The sequence below is a fragment of the Manis javanica genome, chromosome 17 (genome assembly GCF_040802235.1).
Source record: "Manis javanica isolate MJ-LG chromosome 17, MJ_LKY, whole genome shotgun sequence".
NCBI lineage: Eukaryota > Metazoa > Chordata > Mammalia > Pholidota > Manidae > Manis > Manis javanica.
The window spans coordinates 45,879,692-45,903,733 of NC_133172.1; the positions used below are offsets into that span (position 1 = coordinate 45,879,692).

A 24,042-nucleotide genomic window follows, 5' to 3' on the forward strand; every position below is an offset into this window, starting at 1 on the left:
CATCCTTCCCTCCCTCCCTCCCGTCATCCATCCTACAGTTAGATGTCAGACACTACATTATGGATTATATGACAGAATTATTTTGTATCATCAAATGTCTCTCTCCATCTTCCAAACTGTCATGTTCTTCTATCCTTCATACTTTTGCTCCTGCTATTACTAACCCTGGAATATCCTGTTCTACTAGGAAAATCTTTTCTCATTGTGAAAGTTCCAGGCCAAAGGTACCATCTCCTGAGAAATATGTCTGAAATGTCTTGAGCCTGAATTGTTTCTATTTATTTGCTTGATACTTTGTGTGTATATATTTAGTAGCTCTTGTCACATTTTTAGTCATTTGAAATAATAATAGCAAGAATAACAATAATAAATAGATTTTATTCAGTAAATACTGTGACTAGGCACTTTGCAAGCACTTCACGTGTATTAAACATTTAGTCTTCGCAGTAATCCTAGGAAGAAGCTGCTGTTATTACCTTATTTTACAGTGAGACAGAGAGAAGTCATTTGTGGGTCATTGCAGCTTGGCAGTAAACTCTCCTTGGAAAGTAGGAGGCATACTCCATACCACCATGGTTAGGCAATGCCTATCACAGGTACAAAATGGATACTTAAAAATGATTGGATGAATCAGGGAATAAAAGAACAAATGTAACTCTTCCTAGGCTGAGTCTCACCTTCCTAAGTGACTGGATTCAATTCTAAGGACAACAAAAGAGTGTAATATTACAGTGGTTCCTACTTGAACACCTACATTTGTCATTCAGGAATGGATTTACTGTGTATTTTGGTGCAATTCAATGGACTGTCACTGGCTGCTGAATATATATCAGGTACCCTGACTTACAGTTTATGTAGATTATGTCATTTAAGAACTTACAGTTATTATTATGAGGTATTATAGGAAATATGCCATTTCACAGATGCCGAAGACCAAGCCTTGAAGATTTAAGAAGCTTGCCCAAGGACACCAAGCTAGGAAGTAGTGAATTTGATGTTCAGAGTCATTCACATTTTCTTCAGAGCTCTTAAATCTCCACTGGCATTGTGTGTCTCTGCTAACAGGCACACAGAGAGAGAGAAAGCAGTAACTGGGGAGAGAAAATGGCAGATACAGAGAAATCATCATTTCCTGAACAGTATAAATACTTAGATTGTTCTATCCCCACTTTTCTTTAAGACTCATTGTTTTTTCATAATGTCTATTCACAGGGTCTTGAAATGTTATGCACATAAATAAAATACCCATGAGAAAAGGCTTCACTTCTGCTCAGTGACACCTTATATGTAATATAATTTAAGAATTCATATTAATATATTGTCTAGCTTTTAGGTTCAAAATGATATTCTTCATTGCATAGCCATGCAGTGTAGTGGCCATGATGCCTCTTTTATCTCTATGAGATGTTTTCCGCTTAGGTTTATGAGTAGATCCCTATGTACCACTGGCCATGGCATTCCAAGTAGGCCTACTAATGCAATTATTTCTTGTCCTGGAAGGATTACCAGGAGTTCAGCAAAGCTGTGAGTACAGGTGGTATGTAATCATTCAGCAATCACTTGCAATTGTTTATCTGTTCCTACTACAACCTTGAAATTCCTTTTTCAAAGATCACAAATGACCCTTTTTTTCATCAAATAATGGCCCCTTCTCAGCCATGATTTTCCTGTAACTTGGGGCACTATTTGATATCATTCACTTGTCACTCCCTTGGTGAAGCTCTTTACTTCCTGAGTTTCTTTGTCTTTGCATATTGGCAACCATTTTAATTTCACCATTTATTTACAATTTCACTCACTCACTGGAAGAGATCACATTATCTAGCCATCAGGGTTATTAACTTTTCTGTTGATATCTCAAAGAAAAACTCTGCTCCTGTGATACAGTGGGAAAACGTTTTACCATTATCCTATAGATTTTGGCCATCCATTTGAGAACCCCCTGTTTTAAGATTATTAGTTGCAGAGCCAATGTCCAAAACTCATTTTCAAATACATAGAAAAGGAGTATAAACTGAGTTTTTCAAAGTAAGCGAGGGACAGTTTCATTTCTAACCATCAGACTCTTGTCCTTGTGATTCGTCTGGCTTCCAGGCTGCCTGTGGAGCATGACAAACTGCATTTCAGCGCACACAGACTGGAGGCTGAGAAATATGACAGACAGTAAGTGAGAAATGGAAAGAAAACGCAAGTCCTCTTTAACTTACGGAAAGTCAGCATTCTTTCAGACCCTGTCTTCTGAACGACACTTAGAGAGGAATGGATGTTTACAACTGCACACACACACAAAAACACCTGTAATTGATATAAAATTGCATGAAAGCATAAAGAAACAAAAATTATGTTTTTAAAGCTGTCCATTGATCTTTGGGTCTTCAAGGAGTAAAAATTGTCCGACACAGAGCAAATACATTAATGCTCAGAGTGCTTCACCACAATCAGATCGTTGGCTGTGATTTTAGTTGAACTGATATGAAAACACTATTAGAAATACCTGCACCTCCCCTTGGGCTGGTCACAGACTCGGCTTCCACTGAGGCAGCCGTCAGTTTCTCCCCTAGGAGCCTGGAAGCTAAGCTTCACCAGACATGTGCCGGACAGCTACGTCGGACATTCCCAGGGTGGTTGTTAAGGGTCCAGAACGGATTAATTTTTTTAAATGAGGCATTGCCAGGAAAGCCTAATATTGGCGTTCTTCTTATCAAAAAGAACACCAAATATCAAACCAAAGAACCCCAATTTTGACTTGGGTTCCAAGGAAGGCTAGGGAGTAATGGAGCAAGTAAATGAAGCAAGGACTCACAGGTCACTGGGCTGTAGAAATAAGTAAGAGCTAGGAGGGTTGGGGGCAAGGGATAAATACAATGTGCGTGTCTTGGATCCACCCTTGGATGGGCCCTGGAGGGTTCCCCATCCCATTGCACTGACTGCTGAGTGATCAGGAGGCAGGGGGTTGGCATGGACAGAGACAGCAGGGGAATCCCACATGCATATTCCTCAACTTTGAATGAAAGAGCGAAATATCATTGAAAGGTTGTGAGGATCATTTCTCTGCCTACGAGAAGGATAAATGTTACACTAATATGCTTTGCTCTTTGTATACTTTTATAAGAGGAGACATTATTATATGTCTTATACAATCACTTGATAAACCAAACACGTCTCCCACCCCTGTTTTCTTTGTGGATTTTTTTAATACCATTTACATTAACATGACAGCATATTTTTCTTGTCAGTTGAGGCAGTTGGTATGGCAACATTTAACGTCTTGAGGAAATGCCTGTCAGCATCATGCCGAAGAAAGTCGTTCTGGCGCATTGTGCCGGTAGGATCGTCACCACCACCAACACCAATGACAAAATATTTTAATGATGACAGTCATAGTAATAACAACAGGGCTCAACTCATACATACACAACTCATAGGGCTCAGAGGAGATGGCAAGTATGTTATACAATTAAAATAAGAAGAAACAAAAGAGAAATACCCTGAATATTTCTTAGCACATGGTATGCCCCTAATATACATTATAGCCTCCACATCTATTTTCATGACCCCAAGCCCAGCAAAGACTTTTAAGGAGAGGGAGATGATGGTACAAATGAAACAGCCAGAGGATTTTTTTTCTCTCCACCAAACAGCATCATCCCTGGACCCATGTGGACTCTTATTCTCCCCATCAGTGACTGGGGAGGCCATGGAGTCTCACTTTGAGAAGGTCTTTCTCTGGCTTCACATGAATTCCTCACTCAGCCATCAAGTGAGGCATGTTTGTCAAAGCTGAAAGCAAAGGATAATGTTGACCCAGGAAGGTAATGAAAATTATTATTATTGTCATTTAATATTTAAATTATTAAAAACAATTTTTCAAAATAGAGAGTGGGCATGATTTTGTACACAATAATGCATATAAACTCAGTTCTTATGTGAGAGGCAGTGTGTGCTATGAATATCATATATAAACTTTGTTTAATCTTGAAAATAGCCAGCAGAGACACAGACCTTCTGATCTCTACAGGTGAAGAGACTGAGATTTTAGGGGCCTTTACACCAATTGCCCAAACTCACACAGCTACCAAGTTGCTAGCGAAAATTCAAACCCAAACAGGGTTTCTCTGGCCACATGGTCGACCTTTAATTTATCCTACTCAGGAAAAAGGAAAAACATGTTATAAACAGAGATAGGGAGAAAGGTGGGAAGAGAGACAAGAAACAAGAGAAAAGTTTTGCTAGGAACACAACAGAGTTGTTTCCTAAGGGGGGAAAAAATCCCCTTGACTTTTTCTTTAGCGCTTCCTTTCCCTCTAATAACTCATTTTTGAAGCACATTAGAATGTTAAGACCTTGAATAAAATACTCTGAGAAAAAGCTAAATGTGCAGAATCAGTGCATTTGTAAACATGAAGAGCACAATTTTTTACAAGTTTTCTAGAACCTTATTCTCAAAAGAGAATGGTCTTATTTCTACAGCCTCTTATTCAGGCTGATTTGGCTGGACCTTATTTTTCTCTTTGTGGTCCCAGTGGTGACATGTTGTCTTCAGTTTGCATCCGTGAATAGATCTGCAGACACCCCTGACCTTGGTCCAGGAAGCCCATGCTGCTAATGGAAATATTTTCATCCTGGAATTACCCCCAAGGATTCAACAAAATGTGGAGTAGTGATGGTTTGTTATCACTCAGCAACCTTTTCAATCTGGTATGTGTCCCTTCTGTCATCTTTAAATCCTTTATCTCAAGGATCTTAAGTCGCTGCCTTTTCCAGACATAATGGTTTCTTCTCAGCCTTCGGTTATTTTATAGATTTTTTTTTAACCACTTGATCCCACCCACCTCTTTGCAGGTCTTCTAAACTTTCATAGTTTGTCGACTTTATTTCATGTATTTAGCAATAAAACTGTCTTAACATCCAAATGACTGCATTCCCAGCTCTAAAACACCAGAAGTTTCCTTGCATACCACCCCACCTTTCCCACCACATTAAAACCAAAGTCTGGGTACTTTTGTTGAACTTGTCTCCATCTCATCTCCAGGGTCAGGTTGACCTCAGGGCTCCAGGATCAGCCCTGTTGAATTCCTTGGCCTCAGCAGTTGGTTCAAGAATGGGCAGGCATCCTTCTACTCAATCCCAAGGTTCTTTTTTGGGGGGAGTGATGGTGATAAGGTGACCTCTTTCCTTCTAAACTGGAACATGGAAAGATGTGAGCCTTCAGGTGCTGGCAGCTGTGTATTATGTGATATTAATTCTACTGGCAAAGGGCAGGACTAAGAGATGGAGGGTGATCAGCTCCCAGGAATAATGAACCCCTAAGAATATTGCCTCTGCCTCATATTACCAGGGATGGCTTCACATGCAGGGGGTCAGTGCAGTCACACAGGGGCCCACACTTGGAGTTTAATGCTCCAAAGTCACTGTCCTGAATTAGTGCTAATTTCATCCTCAAAGTGTAAGTGAAGTTAAATGGAACGATACAGCATGCACCAGCAGTGCGGAGCTATGGCTCATGAGTAGTTCTGCCTCCTGCCACCTCCCTGCTTCCCTGGGACAAGTCCTCAGCTATCTGCTCCCTGCTCCCGAGGCTGTGAGCCCCCACTAGGCTCTGCTCCCTGGGCATCCAGCTGTTCTGTAAGACCTGCTGTCCTCTGCCAGGTTCTGTGACTGAGTAGCATGGATGGGGGATGGGGTAAGGGCTGCAGTCCACCATCACCCTGAGCCCTAGCAAGGAACTGGATGCAACCAAGGAAGGATTAAATTGGCTGGGGTCTTAAGGCATCTTAGGGTGCATCTAGGTAGTGGCCATCCCTGTCTTAGGCTGGGAGCACCAAGGTGTGTTCAGCAAGTGATCAGCTCAGCAAGATCTGAATGTGCACTGGAGTGGAGGCTGCAGTACTTTGGAGTGAGAGTGGGATCACCCTTTGCCATGGAGTTTTCTACTCTGTGAGATAATAAATTCCTTTTTTTTGCTTAACATTCTTTAAATTCAACTTTCTATCAGAGGCCTAATGGACATACCAGTGTTGCCTGCTCAATCCTGGGTCAGTGGATGCATTCAGTCTCTGGTCTTGCCATTTGCCCCACCACTCTCTGGACAGCTGTTCCTGTCCTCACAGATCACCTGTCACCCACTTTGCACTGCTTCTTCAGGCTTCTGCTCTAGCCTTAAACTGCAGCCCAAGCTATAGGCTTGACTCTCTTAATCCCCTAAACCACAGCTGAAACCAGGCTGTGAAAATGAGCTCCGGGGTCCTCAGGAATTAAAGCAGACAGTAAAATAAAGGCATGTTAAACTCAAAGCTAGACTGTAGACTGTGGACTTTCCATGTCCTATGCTTCTGCAAGGGAATACCTCCTCCCCATCTTTCTACTTGGTCCCTAGCCTGCCACCAGGTGGCAGGGACCAGATTAGAACCCCTTGGGGATGAAAGTGCTTCACTTATCCCCCAAAGCTTCTCAGAACCTATCCACATTTTCCTGAAGCCTTTAGAAGTGTTAATCCCACTGTCAGACCTACTCTGACAATAGCAGAAGAATTAAAAATAATGGTAATGGTTTTTAAAGTAAAATCTGATTCTATGTATAGCCAAAACAATATAAGAAATATAGTAGCAGTTTAGCCACAAGTCACCTTGTTACGTTATACCTTTTATTTCATATTTGTAATGATATTAAAGATGCAAAGATGCTTATTTCAAACAATTCAATCAACGGAAAGCTATAGACCAGTCTTACACTCAATCACTTTGATATAAAAATCCTAGTAACATGTTAGCAAAAAGAATTGAACATTGTTATGACCAATAGGACTTATTGAAGAATGAAACAGTAGTTAACATTAGAAAATCTAATGTAATTCACCATATTGAATGACTCAAGGAGAAAAGTTATACAATCCATTCAAGAAGTACAGAAAAAAATTAAACAAAATTTAGCAACAACTCATGATTTAAAAAACAAACAAACAACAAAAAGACTTTTAGGAAACTAGCAATGGAAGAGAACTTCCTTAACCTGACAAAAGGTAAATATGAAGATTTGGAAATTTTTCTATTAAATTCAGGATCAAGGTATGGATTCCCATTATTACATCTTCTATTCAATCCTATTCTTCAGATCTTGGCCAGCAAATTAAGGAAGGAAGGAAAGAAGGAAGGGAAGGAGGGAAAGAGAAAGGGGAGAAGAGAGGGAGGGAAGGGAGAGGGGAAGTAGCTGAAAGGGAAGCATTAAAAGTGTTCAAAAATGATCTTCCTTTGTTGAAAATAGGACATGAATAACTGCAGATAATTCATTAGAATGAATGATAATGTTTATCACTCTTGTTAGGTAATAGATCAATGTCAAAACACACAAAATATTTTTTTTAAAAAACAATGGTGTCCTATAACTGGTAGAAACAAATCAGAAAATGTAATTTTTAAAGATTCACAATAGTAATGAAAATATGAAATACTTTGAGAAATGTATAAAGACTTACAGAAGGACATAATACCTAATAAAAGGTGAAATATAGCATGGTAATACACTGGAAGATTTGTTTTTTGAAATATATCAATTTTCCTTAAATTAATCTGATGTGACTCTTTACTTATACTAAAACATGTCCTTTACTCCATCAAATATTATCAAAATCCTAAAGGGTTTCTTTTGAGAACTGGGTAAGCTTAGCCTAAAATTAATATAGATAGGTAAGGGTCAGAGACACAAAAAGATGAGGATTAACAATGAACAATTTAATATGAATCTGTAATAATTTTCACAGAGTGGTATCGGTGTAGCAATGGACAAATAGGTCAGTCTATGTATGAACCAATTTTACACTGCTGTAATTAGAGAGTCCCAAAACATGGCCACATATAAATAGGTACTTCCTATATGTCACACTTGGATTTATAATGAATGAGCAATGGATAAACAGTTTAATACATGGTATTGAGTTGGGAGAGGGGGTGTCCAGATTGTCACCTATACACAAAATAAAATAAATGTAGATACTTGCCTCAAAACAAAAATAACTTCCGGATGCCACTAATCGACATGCTAAAAGCACATGGAACGATCCTAAATATAGTTGTAGGGACATTAGATGATGTTGAAATATAAAAGTATTTATGGGAAAATTTCTCATTAGTTTTAGGACTGTGTAAGGAGGATGAAATGAGACTGAGTGGGTCTTTATATCTCTAATATTTTATCTCTTTACAAATAAAATAAGAAACATAACAGAATATTAACTGTTTAAACTGTGGTGAGCAGGTATAGTAAGGTCTGATTGTTGTTTTTCATACTTTTCTTTATATTGAAATATCCTATAATTTAGAAGGGAAAAGAGGTACTACAATGGATAGGTTAGTTTCTATATATTCAGTCAATTAAATTCACCACTTTAACAGAATAAAGGAGGGGAAATACATATATATGAATAATTCAATAAATGTAAAAAAGTCTGTTAAAATCAATACCTATGCATGATAAGGAGAAAAAACTCTCATAAAATTAGGAATAAAGGTAAATTCCCTAATCTGATAAAAGACACTAAACAAACTGTAGCTAACATAACACTTAATAACAGACATTGAATGATTTACCCTTTACATAGAAATAAGAAGAATGTGTTCACTCTTACCTCATCCAGTCACATTGTATAGGAGGCTCTAGTTAATGAAAATAAGTTACAGAAAAGAAATAAAGACCATTAGAAAAGTAAGAGTTATAACTCTTCTTATTCAAAGATGACATGACTGGGTACATAGAAAAGCCAAAGGACTCCACAAATAAACTACTAGGACTGACCAAGTGACATTAGTAAGGTCACTGCATACAAGATTGAAATATAAGAACATATTGGTTCTGTCTACCAGGAACAAAAATTGAAAAAATTAAAATCCCCAAATTTATTAAGAGACATTAAAAAAGTCATAATTAAATGGAGAGAAATGCCATATTTGGAGATAGAACAACCTGATATTGAAGATACAATTTTTCCCAAAATTGTGTAAATTCAACTCACTTGCATTCAAAATCCTGTTGATACTTTGTAGAAATTAACGATACACTTCTAAAACTTTATATGGAAATGCAAGTTCCTGAAACAGCCAATAAAATGTTTAAAAAGAACCAAATTAAAAGAATTACTCTTTTGAATGTTAAAATGTCATGTAAAGCTACAATCATTAAAACAGTGCTCTGTTAGTGTGAGGATAGACATATGGGTTAATCAAACTGGGAAGGAAGTTCAGAAATAGACCTACACACATGTGGTCACTAGATTTTTGACTGAAAAAATTCCAATGTGATTAAATATAGAAAGAAAGTCTTTTCAGTAAATGGTGTGGGCATCGCTGGATATTCAAATAAAAAAATTAGTCTTAACCAAAAATTATTTTGAGGTAGACAATAGGCCTGAATGTAGGACAGAAGAAAAACTGAGAGAGAGAGAAAGCCAGTGAGGATATGAAAAGCTGTTCAACGTCAGTAGTCATCAGGGAAATGCAGAATTAAATTAAATAATTAAAATGCAAAATCAAAATTACCATTGGGCATTGGGTAACCCATCAGACCCCAAAGCATGGCTAAAATTAAGTAGTCTGATAACACCAGGTGTTGGCTAGGATGTAAAGCAACTAGAATTCTCATACATTGCTAGTTGGTGTGTAAAATAGCTTTGGAAACTTTCAGCTTAAAAATACACATGTGTATAGCCTATGAGTCAATCATTCTACTTCTAGGTATTTATCTAAGAGAAACGAGTACAGATGCCCTTAAAAAGACTTGTGCATGCTTGTGAAGACTTTTAAGCTTGTTCTATAGCATCTTTATTCATATTAGCCCCAAAGTATAAACAAACAAATGGTCATCAGTAAGAGGATGGATAAACAAATTGTGGGGCATTCATATAGTGGGAATGATGGAATAATATTTAGCCATGAAAAAGAACAGACTACTGATTTACTCAACAAGATAGATGAATCTTTAAAATGTTATGCTATGCAAAATAAGCCAGACACTAATCAGTAAATAAAGTATGATTCTATTTATGCCCAAAGTAGGGAAGGGACAGTCTGGTGAGGCAGGAAGGAGAGGTCTTATCAGAACAGGCTAGGTTCTATTGCAGTCATTAATAACCTCATAATCTCAGTGGCTTAAAACAAGATTTTTCTGGTGTATTCTGTGTGCCCATGGTGTGTCAACAGGAGGGTTTGGCTTAAAGTCAGACTAAAGAATAGTTACTATCAGGGAGAATTGAGAGACTCTTGTACAGGCAATTTGAGTGCTCAAGTCTAGAAGTGCACCAAAATACTTGCTTCTAAAACCTGTTGGTAGGAACTTGCTCACGGCCCACCCAACACAAGGGAGAGGAGGGAAGCAAGGTCCCTCCATGTGATCAGAAGTCCAAGAGTCAGAAATATGTGTCCAACAGTGGCTGAAGAGTAGGGCCTGGAAAAAGGAATTCGGTAATATGGGAAAGGCCTTACTTAGAACTACAAGGATGTGGTACACAGTGAAAAATGTCTCCTAACCACTGTTCAAGGCACATTAGTAACAAGGATCTCTAATGCTCAGTTACAAACTACTGGCTTTAGTTTTTTTTTTTAATACTCCTCATCAAAATCTTCTACAGAAGCACACGTGTCATTTTTTCTTTAATTAAGGGTGTTTTTTGTGAAAATCAAGGTAAATGATGATAAAGTGTGTAACAAGAAATAGGAACAATATCAGTGTTCTCAAAGTTGGCAATGAGAACACATCTCTCCAGGAATCTCTAAATATCATGAAGAGGCTGTTAGACTGTCCTAGAGTCATGGATTGGGGTCAGACCCCAATTTATCTAACTCTTGAGGGACATAGTCATCCCACCTAAAGATCATCATCACGAAGAAAGTGAATAACAGAATTCTGTGACATGGTGTGAGAGAGCACTAAGGGCAATGTTCAATATTAGTGTAAATATAAGAAAAGACCTAGACCTGAGTTTTGATAAGAAATGATGCTTGTTGATGAGTTACAGCAACATCAAAACTATGATACAATATCCTCAGTGCAGTCCTGGTGCCCACAGCTGGGTCTCAAGATATCCAGCTACTGTTCATTTCAGAAGGACAGTGGCTTCTGGGATACCAACAGGAACTCAGACTATGTTGGCATATTTCCTGCATTTTTTCAAGGATAATCAAATCCCAGAGGAAAATCACTTCATTGCTTGGCAGGGCTAAGGCCACATTTTTTTCACAGTCATGTGTGAAAGCTGGAACTTTGGGCTATAAGCCAGGCAGGGGCCCAAGGTGGGGTCAGCAGTTAAGAAACTTTCCATTCATCAGGGAAGTGTCCGCTACCTGATGCCCACTGAACACTTCAATGGGACTTTCTAAATTGGCATCTTCAGATGTTTCTCTTTTCTTTATCAATTTACTCTTTGTGTCTTTTCTTTCTACTTCTCAAAAATAAATGTTTCCATGAAAAGAGGAGGGACTAGAATGTGATTTTCCTCCTCTTCCCCTCAGCTTTCGCTGGCAAAGCATGTTTATCTGGCTCGGGGGCACCCTTCCACCTGCGCTCATGACCCGCCTTAGCTCTACCCCTCCCCGCTCTGCTCATCCCTATTCTGGCCCCGCGAAGAGCCTTCCTCTGGGTCTCTTTGCCGTCATTCTCGTCCATCTCCAGAATCAATCCATTTCCACTGGACTCTGTACCTCACCCACATCAAAGCTCTCCGGCTGGACTTGAGCTTGCCATGACATGTCTGGCTTAACGATCTTCAGCAGTCCCCACAATCTGAAGCAGAGGTTACAAGCAGGACGTCTGTACGGGGTGCTAATGGGGCTCCCATTAGGTTTTTGCCTATCTTTTTGCAATTTCTGCTTGACCCTGTCTTGGCTTTCATGTGCTTTTGCCCCAGTAGTTGGCTGCAGGAGCCTAGAAGTTTCTGTGGGACAGCCCTAACCCATCACCCGTGGGCGTGGCAGCATGAAAACAGGAAAGCCAGCCCTCTTGCCACGGGTCGGACAACCCCAAGGCACCCCTTTCACTCCCCAGCTGCCCTACAGAAGCGGCTGACACTCCCCTTGGGGCTCTTTCCCTGGATTCACACCTTTGCTCTTCCCGGCCTGTCCGGCTTTCCCAATTCCCACACTGGCTTCTCTGAGGAACACCTTCCTTTTTTTTTTAAAAAAAAAAAAAGGAATATAGTGATAAACAATATTATATTGGTTTCAGATGTATAAAATGGTGATTTGATAATTATATGCATATTAAATTCTCACCACAGCAAGTGTAGTTACCCTGTTACCATACCAAGATATTACACTATTTTTGGTTATATTCTCTATGTTACACTTCCATTCCTGTGACTAATTAAATTTATAACTTGAAGTTTGTACCTCCTGATCCCCTTCACCTATTTCACCTGCACCCCCCATGCCCTCCCCTAAGGTAACCAACAGTCTATTGTCAGTATTTATGGGTCTGTTTCCTTCTTGTTTGTTCTGTTTTTTAGATTCCCCATATAAGTGAAATCATATGGTATTTGTCTTTCTCTATATGACTTATTTCACTTAGCATGATACCAGCGTTGTCACCAATGGCAAGATTTCCTTTTTCATGGCTGAGTAATATTCTATTGTGTATCTGTACCACATCTTCTTTATCCATTCATCTATTGATTAAACACCACAAAGCAACTATTGATTCAATTAAAAATGGGCAGAGGAACTGGGAGTGCCTTCTTAATAAGCCACTTGTGTATTAATCCTCATCTCAGAACTTACTCTAAGGACCTGACCTAAGATACTCTACTGCCATGGGCCAAATTTAGATTTGAAAGAGTGTTTGTCATATTTAATTTTCAAACTGAATATTTTAACACTGCATTAAGTAGCCGGATTTGGTTCTTCCCATTTCCTTCTGTTTTATCTGAGTCCTGTTGTTTACTGACCTTCTTTGCCCTGTCCCTGAAGGCATTTGAGATTTTAACCCCTGACCTATGGACTTTTGACCAAGCAAAGGTGATTTAAGGCCCTTGACTATCTCACCAGACTATACATGTCTGGATTGTCTCCTAGCTCTCGGCCAGATGACCTCATTTCCTGCCACTATCCAATGTCTGAATTCCCCATCCATGCAGGCACTTGGCCAGCTTTATTCCTTTACACATGATTCTTAGTCTGAATGAAAGATTCTCCCCCACTTTAGTTCCACCTGACAAAGTCCTATTCATCAAGGACCTCATCTACTGCCCCTTCCTCTGAGAAAGCCATTTATCCAGCTCTCCCTGAGCTCCAACAACTCATACACTGTCTGTGACTTGACATGCCATGCCAGAGTGAAATCTGAGGAACTCTGGGATTAACTTATTAGGAGACAGTGTGTTTCAGGCAGAGGGACAGCATAAGAAAAGACCTAGTGGTCAGTAGGGCAGAACATAGCATGTTGCAAGAACTGAATAAAGATCAGAGGCTAGAGGCTAGAAAGGAAGAGGAAAGGGTGGAAGGCAAGAAGGACAGACAACTGGGAGATGCAGTAGTTTCCAGGGTGGAGTTCATGACCGAATGCCAGGGGATAGGAAAGTACCCTCAATTCCCTATGGTATCGGTATATTTCCATTTGTTTCTGGGGACAGAATTCATAGTTTTCATCTCAGAGGTCTCTTTACTAAGAGTAAGAGACAGAAAGAGAGGGAGGGAGAGAAGAGAAAGAGAAGAGGGAGAAGAAAAAGAGAGAAAGGAATAAGAAGTTTTGGACATCTTCTCCAGGTCCGAACCACACTGGCTCCTGTTCCTCGCAGTAACGTCCTGAGCTCTGCAGCTCCCCTTTTCCCGTGTTACAGGTGACAACATTGAGCTTCACAAGAGGGGAAGCTCTCCGAGGACACACAGTCTGTCCATGTTGGAGCCAAGGTGTCAATCTAGTTACAGAACATGCATGATTACGTTCTTGATTCTAATGGTTCCTGGATAGAGAAATCAAGTAAAAATATCTCCAAAATGTCTGTGTGACTCTGAGGCCAGGACAACGTAACAAGCAGGCAGAGGGTGGACAGCGGTGTTCCATTACACATGCCTCCACTCTGGAAGTTCATAAAACTAAGGTTGTTTGGATACCATGGTCACTGGGGCCAGAGCCTGCCTTGACAACTTCATCTGAAAAATAGTCCATAATAATCAAAAGCATGAGAAGAGGGGGTGGGGCCGGGGGTGTAATTATAAAGCCCTCCACTCTCTCATGACCCTGTGGCTTCCTTTGATTTAACAGGTGTTCTTTATATAATTATCTGCATTTTAAAGATGTGGTTCTCAAAGTGTGATCTCAGGACTGGCTGCATCAGCACCACCTGAGAACTTCTTAAAAATACAAATTCTCAGGCTCCCTTCCAGCCTACCTAATGAGAAACACTGGAGGGGGGTGGGCAGCAATCTGTTTAGCATGGCCTCCAGGCAACTAAAATGCCCATCTAAGTCTGAGAACCACTGATTTAAAGTGTGCCAAAGCCCCGTCAAATTCATTACGTCAGTGGTTCTTCCTGGAAACCTCTAGCACATCTTGTTCCCACTGTACCTTTGAGGGCACTGAGGATAAAAAGGGATACATTTCCTGAAGGTAAATCCAGATTAGCTGGCTTGGTAGGGCAGCCCACCTGCTTTGAGTATGGTCTCCCTCCATGTTCTCAGGGTGTCCCTGTGAGACCCCCAGCCCACCAGGAGATTAAAAAGATAGCATTGCCACCTTCACTCTGAGCATTCACATGCTTCATGACAAGCCAATGGACAGCTATCCAATGTGAACTCTTTGTATGACTCTAACGGATATGAGAAGATATATTCAGATCAACCCACTTGGCCACAGCTAGGAAAATAATTTGGGTGTCCAAGTAGACTTTTGAGCCATTAGAGATATATATTCCCTCCATAAAAAAAATCTCCAGACAGGTGAAATACCCAAGTGTTTTTAGAGCAGTCAAGTGTATAAAAATTTTTAAGAATCACCACCCTTTTGATGAGCATCTACAATGCAGCATTACTGTCCACATGTCATTTCATTCAGTCCTCATAACAGGGGTACTGAGTTAGTCTCCGCTTCCTCATTTTATTAAAGGAGAAAAATTAAGTGTCTCATGTAATCATGATCACTCTCCTGCTTCAAACCTTACAGTTAATTTCTGTGAATCTGCCGCAGTGGTTCTCAACCAGGATCACACATGAGAATACTTGGGGAATTTTAAATCCCTATGCCCAGCCCCTACCCCCAGATCAAATAAATTAGAAACTCTAGGAGATGGACCTCGTATGTTTGCAAAGTCCTCCAGATGCTTCCAGTGCCCAGCTCAGTTTGAGAATCGTGGATCTAGAAACTTTAGTCTTAGTGCAGTCTACAAATGGCCTAGACACCCTTGCTCCTGCGTACCTGCTAAAATGCATCCTGTTTCTTCTCCCCAGAGCTCAACATCCTGGCCTCTTTCCGTTCTTCAGCTGTGTCAGTGGCTTCATCACTCCCAGGGCTTTGCATCTGCTGCTCCTCCTGCCACAGTGCTTGTTTTAGCAGCTTTTCCTGTGGCTGACTCACCAGCACCCTTCAGGTCTCAGCCCAGATGCCTCCTCTCGTAAGAGTATGACTTTGGCCACTTCATCTAAAGTCATGCTCAGTGTCGTCCTTACTTACCATCTGGTTTATCTCTTTGCCAGCATTTGTACAGCCTTGATCATGTATTTGTTGACTTGGGTGTGATTGGTCTTACCCCACTTTAATGGAGGATCCAGAGACGCTATTCTTCTTCATTACTTTATCCCCAGGATCTGGAAAATTGCTCGAAGAAATGAATGAGCTCAGAGGGTTTAGCTGATCAGTCCTCAGCCCTATAATTGTCCTCGTTGTTTGAATCCCAATGCTCTGAGTCCAGGCTCATTGATTTTTCCAATACAGTCTGACTAACCATTTCTGCTTTCATTCTGTTTGCACATGTTTAAACCAAAAAGGTTTAGAAGAGACAAACTGTTTCTAATAAGGAAGCTGGGATTGGTGACTTGGAGCTCACCCTTTGTGATGTGGCAAGGAGTAGGCGAGCGAGTGGGCATGGCAAAAAACCAGCTGTGTAAATAGCATCACCTCTAGTCCAATTGAAATGAAGTCATTAAATTATGCCTCCAGACCCTAAACCATTTATTTCACCATGCTGGAGAAAGAAAGAGAAATGTTCAGAGAAGTAATTTCTTTGCCCAGGTATTTCATTAAAAACCGAACGGAAGGGGCCCTGGTGGGAAAACATGGCACCTGATATGATTGTGGGAGACACTTTCTTAAAAAATGGAATAATCAGGTGGTGGTTCACCAACCCCAGTCAGTGCTCACCATCACCAATAACGGAGGGCCACGAGCTGGGATGAACTACAGCCCCTTGTGTGCCCCGGAGGAGACACAGAGGGCCAGGCCAACCCTCTCCCAGCAGAAGCAATAACACCAACGTTAATAATAAGCCACCTTCATGCACTCTTTGGGGGATAGCTATTGTGGGGGGGGGGGCGAGGGTGATGTTAGTATTTTTCTCCCTCTCCGTTATTTCTGACAATGGAAGTGCATCTATAGATAATATTTTTGTTGGCTTAACGTGCACAATAGAGTCAGCTTCTGCTCCTTTGCTACCACAATAAAAGAACCTCATCTATTATCCATATCAGAGGATGCTAAGCCTGGGTAGCCATGACTGAGAATTAGAGATCAGCATTTACCTAACTAGCATTGGGTCCTAAAGAGTAATTGAGGGGCAGGAGTTTTCAATAATTTACTTTCAATAACTTATCATTTTCTTGGAGCTATGTTTTACTTCCAAGAGCAAATCAAGAATTCTTGTTTCCATTTGAGAGAAGAGGAATCTGAAAGAAAGGCCATACAGCTTGCCTAAGATCCTTTAGTTATTGAGCAGCAGAGCTGGGATTCAAACCCAGGCAGGGCACAATTTATAATACACTACAGACTTGGGGAACCTCGGTGGGTGCCTGTAGTAATAAGAATAGTAATCATTTAATATTATTAACATTAATGGTGATATTAAATAATAGATTAAATATACATAAAGTATATAAAAATAGTAATAGTAAAGAAAATAAATAGTAATGTTTATTATTAATGGTAATACTTAATAAATATTAGGTATTGGTCAACTCTGTGATGAATGTATTACACATACAATTTTATTTAAATGTCACAAGTCATTTAATTGTCACTACAACGTTATCAAGTAGAAACTATTACTTTCTCTTTACAGATAAATATAGTAAGGGTCAGAAAGCTTAATGGTTTGCCTGTACTACTTGTAAAGTAATTTGTGTGTAATTTGAACACACATCTTTCAGCCTTGTTTTTGCTCTTCTAAGATACTACATGCAAATCAGACCTGATATCACCAGGCTCCTCACAGCCACAAGAAGAATGAACCCGGAGATGTGAAGCCTGTTCACCTGCCAAGTCACCACGTGACCTCTGGGTGAGTCCTATCTCCTTTCCCATGGCCTGTGGGGCTGGCCAGGCTCTAGAGCATCTTGGTTCCCTCTGGTGTCCTTTCCCACTGCACACAAACTAGCACACAGCACACAAAGCCCCCATCCTGCAGGCATGCCAGCTGGACTCTTTCAGATGCGAATCACCTGGTTTAAACGTGAAGGACGAAGGGGAACCTTCACTGGACACAAGTCTCAGAAAGGCTGAGGAGCAGGGACTGCTATTGGAGACAAGCAGAAAATACTCCCGTGTCCTTGACCATCGCTCGGGGAAGAAGGCAAGTGGCTTGTTTCCTCACCCCGGGTGCTCTTCACAAGAGGTTTTGGGGAAAAAAAACCAAAGAACAAAAACCTGGAGCTGAGAACATAATTACATGAACTTGAACATAAGGTAAAGACCAAATTACGGCAGTAAGCCTTAGGCACAAATACAAATGGAGGATGACCAGCAAATCTCTTGCGGCAGCAAGTGAAACCAAAAATAAAAAGTGAGAGGGATCCTCTTGCTATTAAAGTAAAAGTTGAAAAAGTAAAATGAGGGAGATAGCACAGAGGCAAAATCCAGGGCCTTGGGGTTCCTCACAGGGCTCGGAATAGACACCATCATGCCGGCAGGAGAGGCCTTGGGCTGTGGGCCGTCTCGGTGACTTCCCCCACGGCCCTGTGAGCCGCTGTCATCACTATCCCCATCCAGCAGATGAGCAGATGGCCTTATACAGACCACACAGCCTGCAAGGGACACAGCCAGGGTCCAGAACCAGGGTGGCCTCAGCCTGAGCTTTTGCTCCTAACCACTGCGGTAGACTGGTTGGCGGGCCAGAGTGTAAGAGCAGCCCCTGTCCCGGCTCTGTCCCAGGGGAAACCCTCTTCATTCAAATGATGACACAGTGTATTCAACTCCAGCGGCCAAATTTGTCGTCTCGGCCCTCTCTGCTGCTTTTCTCAGCCCCGCACCAGGTCTTGCCTTTAGATGGTTTCTTAGTCACCCCTACTAAGTCATTGTCCTCTCTCCACATTGCCTCTTTGTTTCTTCCACTGACATTTGTTTCTTCCACTGCATTCAAACCTTTCTGTTACGTTATTCATCATCACCTATTTGCTGATTGGATGATTTGTTAGTCTTCAGACACCCCCATGGTGTGTACTGCAATGCCGAGTGAGCTCTGGGTGCTGAGTGTGTGGAAGGGTAGGGGGTGAGGATGTGGAATGGAGCATAGGAAGCCCCCAGGGAGCATGCAGTTCAGTGAAGGAGCTGTGCTAGGCCCACTGTGCGGGGTGGGGGGTGCAGCTGAGCTGTGTACAGGGGCTGAGAGAATGCAGAGGGTGCCCCAGGGCCCACTCAGGTGAGGGCAGCAGGTCCCCAGACAGCAGGTAGCACTGGAGATGAGAGGCTGTACCGCCTTTCTCAGGATAATGCTCACACTGCTCCAACTCGGCTGTGCATGACGATCACCGGCGGCCTGGTGGAGGTGTTCTGTGGTGTTCTGGCCAGTGTCAGGAACCTAAATTTTTAAATAAGTTCTCAAGGTGATTTCCTTTCAGGTGGTCAGAGCTGCAGCAGGCAGTCATTTAGCACTTGCTAATGAATACATATAAACATGTGTACATGTACATTGTAGAAATAGATGAACACATGTTCAGCAGGGACTGCTCATGGACAATATTTCATATTGCTCTCCCTGCCCCACAATGTAGTTACTACACACAGTGTTGCCGGGCAAGAGTCTACTTTCCTAGAACCTTGAACTTGCTGACATGGAGGATAAACACATGAGCTCAAAATCATAATAAGAGGTTTAATGAAACAACAATACAACATACCTAGGAGTGGAATTGCTGAGTTCTGTGTTCATTAAATATTTAGCTGCCACATTTTTCCACAGTGGTTACAGCAGTTTACATTCCCACATCTACGTTTTAGGGTTCTCATTTCTCCACATCTTCTACATACCCAAAATGTATGAACTAGAACATATTATGCTAAGTGAAACAAATCAGACACAAAAGGCCATGTATTGTTGTTTTGATTTACACGAAAGGTCCAGAATAGGCAAATCCATAGAATCAGAAGGCAAGGTAGTAGTGGCCAGGGGCTGGAGGAGAAGGGGAAGTGGGCAGAGTCTGCGAATGGATGCAAGGTTTCCTTTCGGAGCGATGAATTGAGTTCTGAGATAGTAGTGAAAGTTGCACAGATTGCAAATGTATTTAATGCCACTGATTATACACTTCAAAATGGTTAATACGGTAATATTATATTATATGCACTTTACTGCATTTTTTTAAAGGATACCCAACAATTGCATGGGGAATTAATTAGGAGGAGGACATGAGGAGGGATGCATGGATATGACTTCAGTTGTCTAAGGAAAGGACAGTGGAAGCTCAGACTAGGAGGGAGGCAGTGATGGAATTCCATTCTCTTGGCCCTTTGTTGTTCTTTCTTAATGTAACCTCTTCTCCTGTTTCACATCAATTTATTCCCTGTACCCACTGATTCATCCCTAGGTCTCTCCTCCCACAGAGTCACTTATACAGGAGGCATCCATGTCTTACTACATTTGCTAAATAAACAAAATAGATCAGTAGCATTGGATAGCTTAAGGCTGCATGCACAAACCTGCTGAGTCGTTTTCCTCGTTGCACTTTCCTCCCCATTTTCCTACCCCAGCCAAACTAGGGTCCTAGGCATTGTGGAAGGTAAAAGGCCCTGAAATCAATACAGTATTTAACAGGAAGGCGCCAAAGCGTGGCCAGCCCAGAAGCAATCTGCTGACTCGGAACATCAGGAGGGCTTCTCAGGCCTGGCTGCTGCCCGCCTGAGTGGTCGTGGAAGCCCCAGAAAGACGAATTGCTGTCATCAATCCCAGGAAAGAAAGATTTGCATTCTACCTCCTGTATCAGCAGGAGGGAGAAAGAGTTGCAACCCGGTAGCTCTGTTTCTGAGATGGTAATGAGGATGCTTTGGACACTGGATGACAGTCGACTTGATAGCAAGTTGGAAATCACCCCATTTCCTGTTAGCAGCCTGACTTTATATGCTGCTGGGTCAGCACAGGCCAAGCCCATGGGTGTGACTTTGTGGAGAAGGTGCTCTGATCCCATTAATATGGACTCTGCCCCCTTCCACCCAACATGAATAAGCATGCTGCCATCCCCGTCCACTGTGCACAAAGATCAGGGACAAAGAGGAAGGCTCAGAACCATGAAAAATAAACACAATAGACTTGTAAGCATCACTCACTATACTCTCTTCTCATATAATATTATCCTGAATGCCAATTATAATAGAGCCTGGTGCTGGGCATCTCTACATTTCATGATTGAAAAGTAAATCATTTTACAGGCATTCCTCTGTACAAAGCAAAGTAGCAAGGAAGATAAAACTATAGTTTCTGAAGTCACAGAAACTCAACTTTAACTATTGGCTCCACCACTTCCTAGTTGAGTGACCTCAGGAAGGTTACTTAGCATCTTAAAACCTCAGGTTCCTTACCTGGAAAATGGACATAATCATACCAGCCTCAAAACTAGTGGGGAGTATTAATGTGTGGTAAGATTACGATTTGGCCTGAGTGCTGGGGAAGGGCTTGCCCAATAACACAGTGCCTGCATGCCGCAAATGTCCAATAACTTTCTATTATTATTATTGGAATCATTGTTTTATGCAAAAGCAGAGAATTCCACTGCTCTACTCATCTCACCTAGGATGAGAGGAGTGAATGTCAGCATATACATAAAGAACTTATTTTTTCTTAACCTTTTGCTCACCAGAACCCATCTTCAATACTGACCAGGAGTCCTGGCTTGAATCTATGCTGTATTTACCTTAGTTCTAGTGAGGAAAGTACCTCCCTGAGCCCTGAAAAGGAGGAGAAAGAAGTAAGGCCCACCCATGGGGTTTGTAGAGAGGCTCAATGCCCGTCACTCTGGGTGCCCATCACTCCAGTGTGACTCCCTCGGGTTTTTGAGCCATTGCATATGTCTCAATCCAAAGGGGAGGGTGCTTTCCCATGAGACTCTTTTAAAAGACATACCTAGAGAGAACATTCCCCCTCCATTGGAACTCGTTTTTCTAGAAAACTCTGATTCCTGCCGGTAGAGTGATGACCTAGGTGTTTGTGTTGGATTGTAGGGGCAGGACTTAAGTTGGAAACCACTTTACTAAGGTGAAAGGCTTTAAAGAAAGCTTTTTCTCCAAGTAAAACCTAAAGGCTGGGAGAAGGGAAAGAATGTTTAGGCCCTCTTGATTCATAATGGGCCCAAACTGCAAATATCTAAATGTCCATCAACAGTAGAATGATTAATGTGCTCTATGATTTTATTTATATAAAGTTCAAAAATAAGGCAAACTAGTTGATGGGTTTAAATATGAGAAGAGTGGTTACCTTGTGAGGAGAGTAACAGGGGAAAAAACACAAAAAGCATGCTGAAATGTTCTATTTCTTCATCACTGATGGTTGCACAGGTGTTTTCAGTTTGCGAAACTTCTTTGGGCTCTAAATGCATGATTCATGCCCTTTTCAGTATAAATGTCACTGTTCCAAGGACATAAAGTTTGCTTAAGTCTAAAGCGTTGTATTTCCAAGTCTTCGTGAGGTATTGAGCAGATTCAGAATGTGTGGCTTCAGCAGACATGGTGTCCAGGGTGCCCACGACTAGCAGCACCCACTTGGGTTCTGCAGTGGGCAGCACAGGGGCGGGCAGTCGCATGCCAGAAACCAGGACACTGGGAGATGCTACTTGCACTATAAATCATATGAAGACACCCCTCATTTAAGGATTCCTAGAAATGTGTAAAGAGAGCTTAGAACATCTTGACTTTCCTACACAGTGGGTAGGGCACAAAGAAAAAAAAAATACCATTTTTAGAAATTCACTGTGACCTGCCTTCACCATCAGGCTGGTGACAACTAAGAAACATACTTTGAAATGTTTTGTGAAGACTTCATCACAAAATGCATGTAAGAAACCAACCGCCAGAGAATACATACTCAAGGAATGTTCATTCCCCTTTCTATATCTTGCCACATTGAAGCCATTTAGAAACAATAATTTCCTAAATTTAATACAGTTAAACAGAATCTGAATTTCTGAACTATGGACACATCTCCACTTCTGCTTCTAGGTGAAAATTATTTAAGTTTGAATATCCTTCCCTGCTCAAACAATATTAATATACTGTTAGTGACTGTCAGAAGGCATGAGAAATTATTCACTCATGACACCACCATGCCAATGAATACAACTCTTATCTTTAAGCATCAGTCAAGGGGCATATGTGAAATTTTGTAAACACTCCTACTTCACCAAATACAGAGATTTCTCTAAAACTTCGATGTTATAAATATCACTACCGTGAAATGTTTGAGCATAGATTTCTTTTCCCCTCTCTTTTTGAAATATCTCCAGTACAGTTATTGGAGTTGATTACTATAAATAGAATTACTAAGTGCAGAGATTTGGGTATGTCTGAGACCTGTGACAAATATTTTCTAAGTTCTTCCTTTTAAAAATTGTGTCACCAGAGTTTATCATTAGCTTATAGTTCTTGTATTTTGTTTATTTGCTAATTTTTTTATTTGTGTTGCAAGGTGCTTTGGGAAAAGGTCAGAGCAAGAACTTTGGCCCTGGTGCCCGACTCTGGCCCAAGTGAGCACTTTAGATTCACAGCGAAAGGCAATTCTGTGAAAGGCAAACTTTATGGTTTCGAGCTTAGCCAGGCTCTTAAAATAGGGACATGCAGCACCCTCTCAATATTTCTAAACCAATTGAAATCAGACTTCATATTCAAATCCTATCGGGCTGAATTACTTCCAATCTAAAATGGCTTTGAAATTTTTCATATTAATGGATTTGAATATAAAAAGTAATAAGAGAAATCTATAGACCTATATAATTTAAAAGTTTTATGTGTGTGAACCTGGAAATATTAGGAACGTAGCTCATGCTGATGAATAATATTCACAATCTAAGAAGATCTATGATACGGCCTGGGCACCAGGGAAGAGCTTGTCCAATAGCACAGCCATTTTTCTGAAAGGCATGAGGAGGAGTTAAGGCAGGGAACATATTGCAGCAGAAGAAAGAAGGGAAGAAAGGATGTAACCATTTACTTGGCCATTGTTACCTCTAGCAGGGCTTCAAAACCTGCACCCTTCTTCCCACAGATGTCTACTGCACTGTCCAAATCCTCATATTTTAATGCTTTTTTCCCCAAAAGTCTTCAAATGGCTTATTAAAATGACATTGGTGAAGTAGGACTTCTAAAAGGAAAATAACTTAATGAAAAAGAAAAAAAATAGATACAGCAATTATAAGGGTTAAAATATTCTTGTGTTAGGTATAAAGTAGGGCACTGAGCTCCCGATTACCCAAGATAAAGAAGGAAACATGGTCCATTTCATATGCCACGAGAAATCCTCCCAAATCTAACTGAGTCCAAGAGAAACTAGGTTTCTGAGGGAAACTTCCTTTCTGGGTCATTATGCAAGGGGCACAGGATAATATGAAGGTCAATATTATCTGCCAGAATTTTACTGCAAATGCAGAAGTTTAATCCATTCTT

At 40.9% G+C, this 24,042-nt stretch overlaps 1 long non-coding RNA gene across 1 annotated transcript in view; it reads left to right on the forward strand.

Annotated features, from left to right (window-relative positions):
- LOC108388651 (uncharacterized) overlaps positions 1 to 24,042 on the forward strand; it is a 341,947-nt gene that overhangs the window by 297,837 nt on the left and 20,068 nt on the right. Inside the window, exon 5 of the long non-coding RNA XR_012126578.1 lies at positions 17,355 to 17,464. This is a non-coding gene — a long non-coding RNA (uncharacterized lncRNA). The remainder of the gene's footprint in view (positions 1 to 17,354; positions 17,465 to 24,042) is intronic.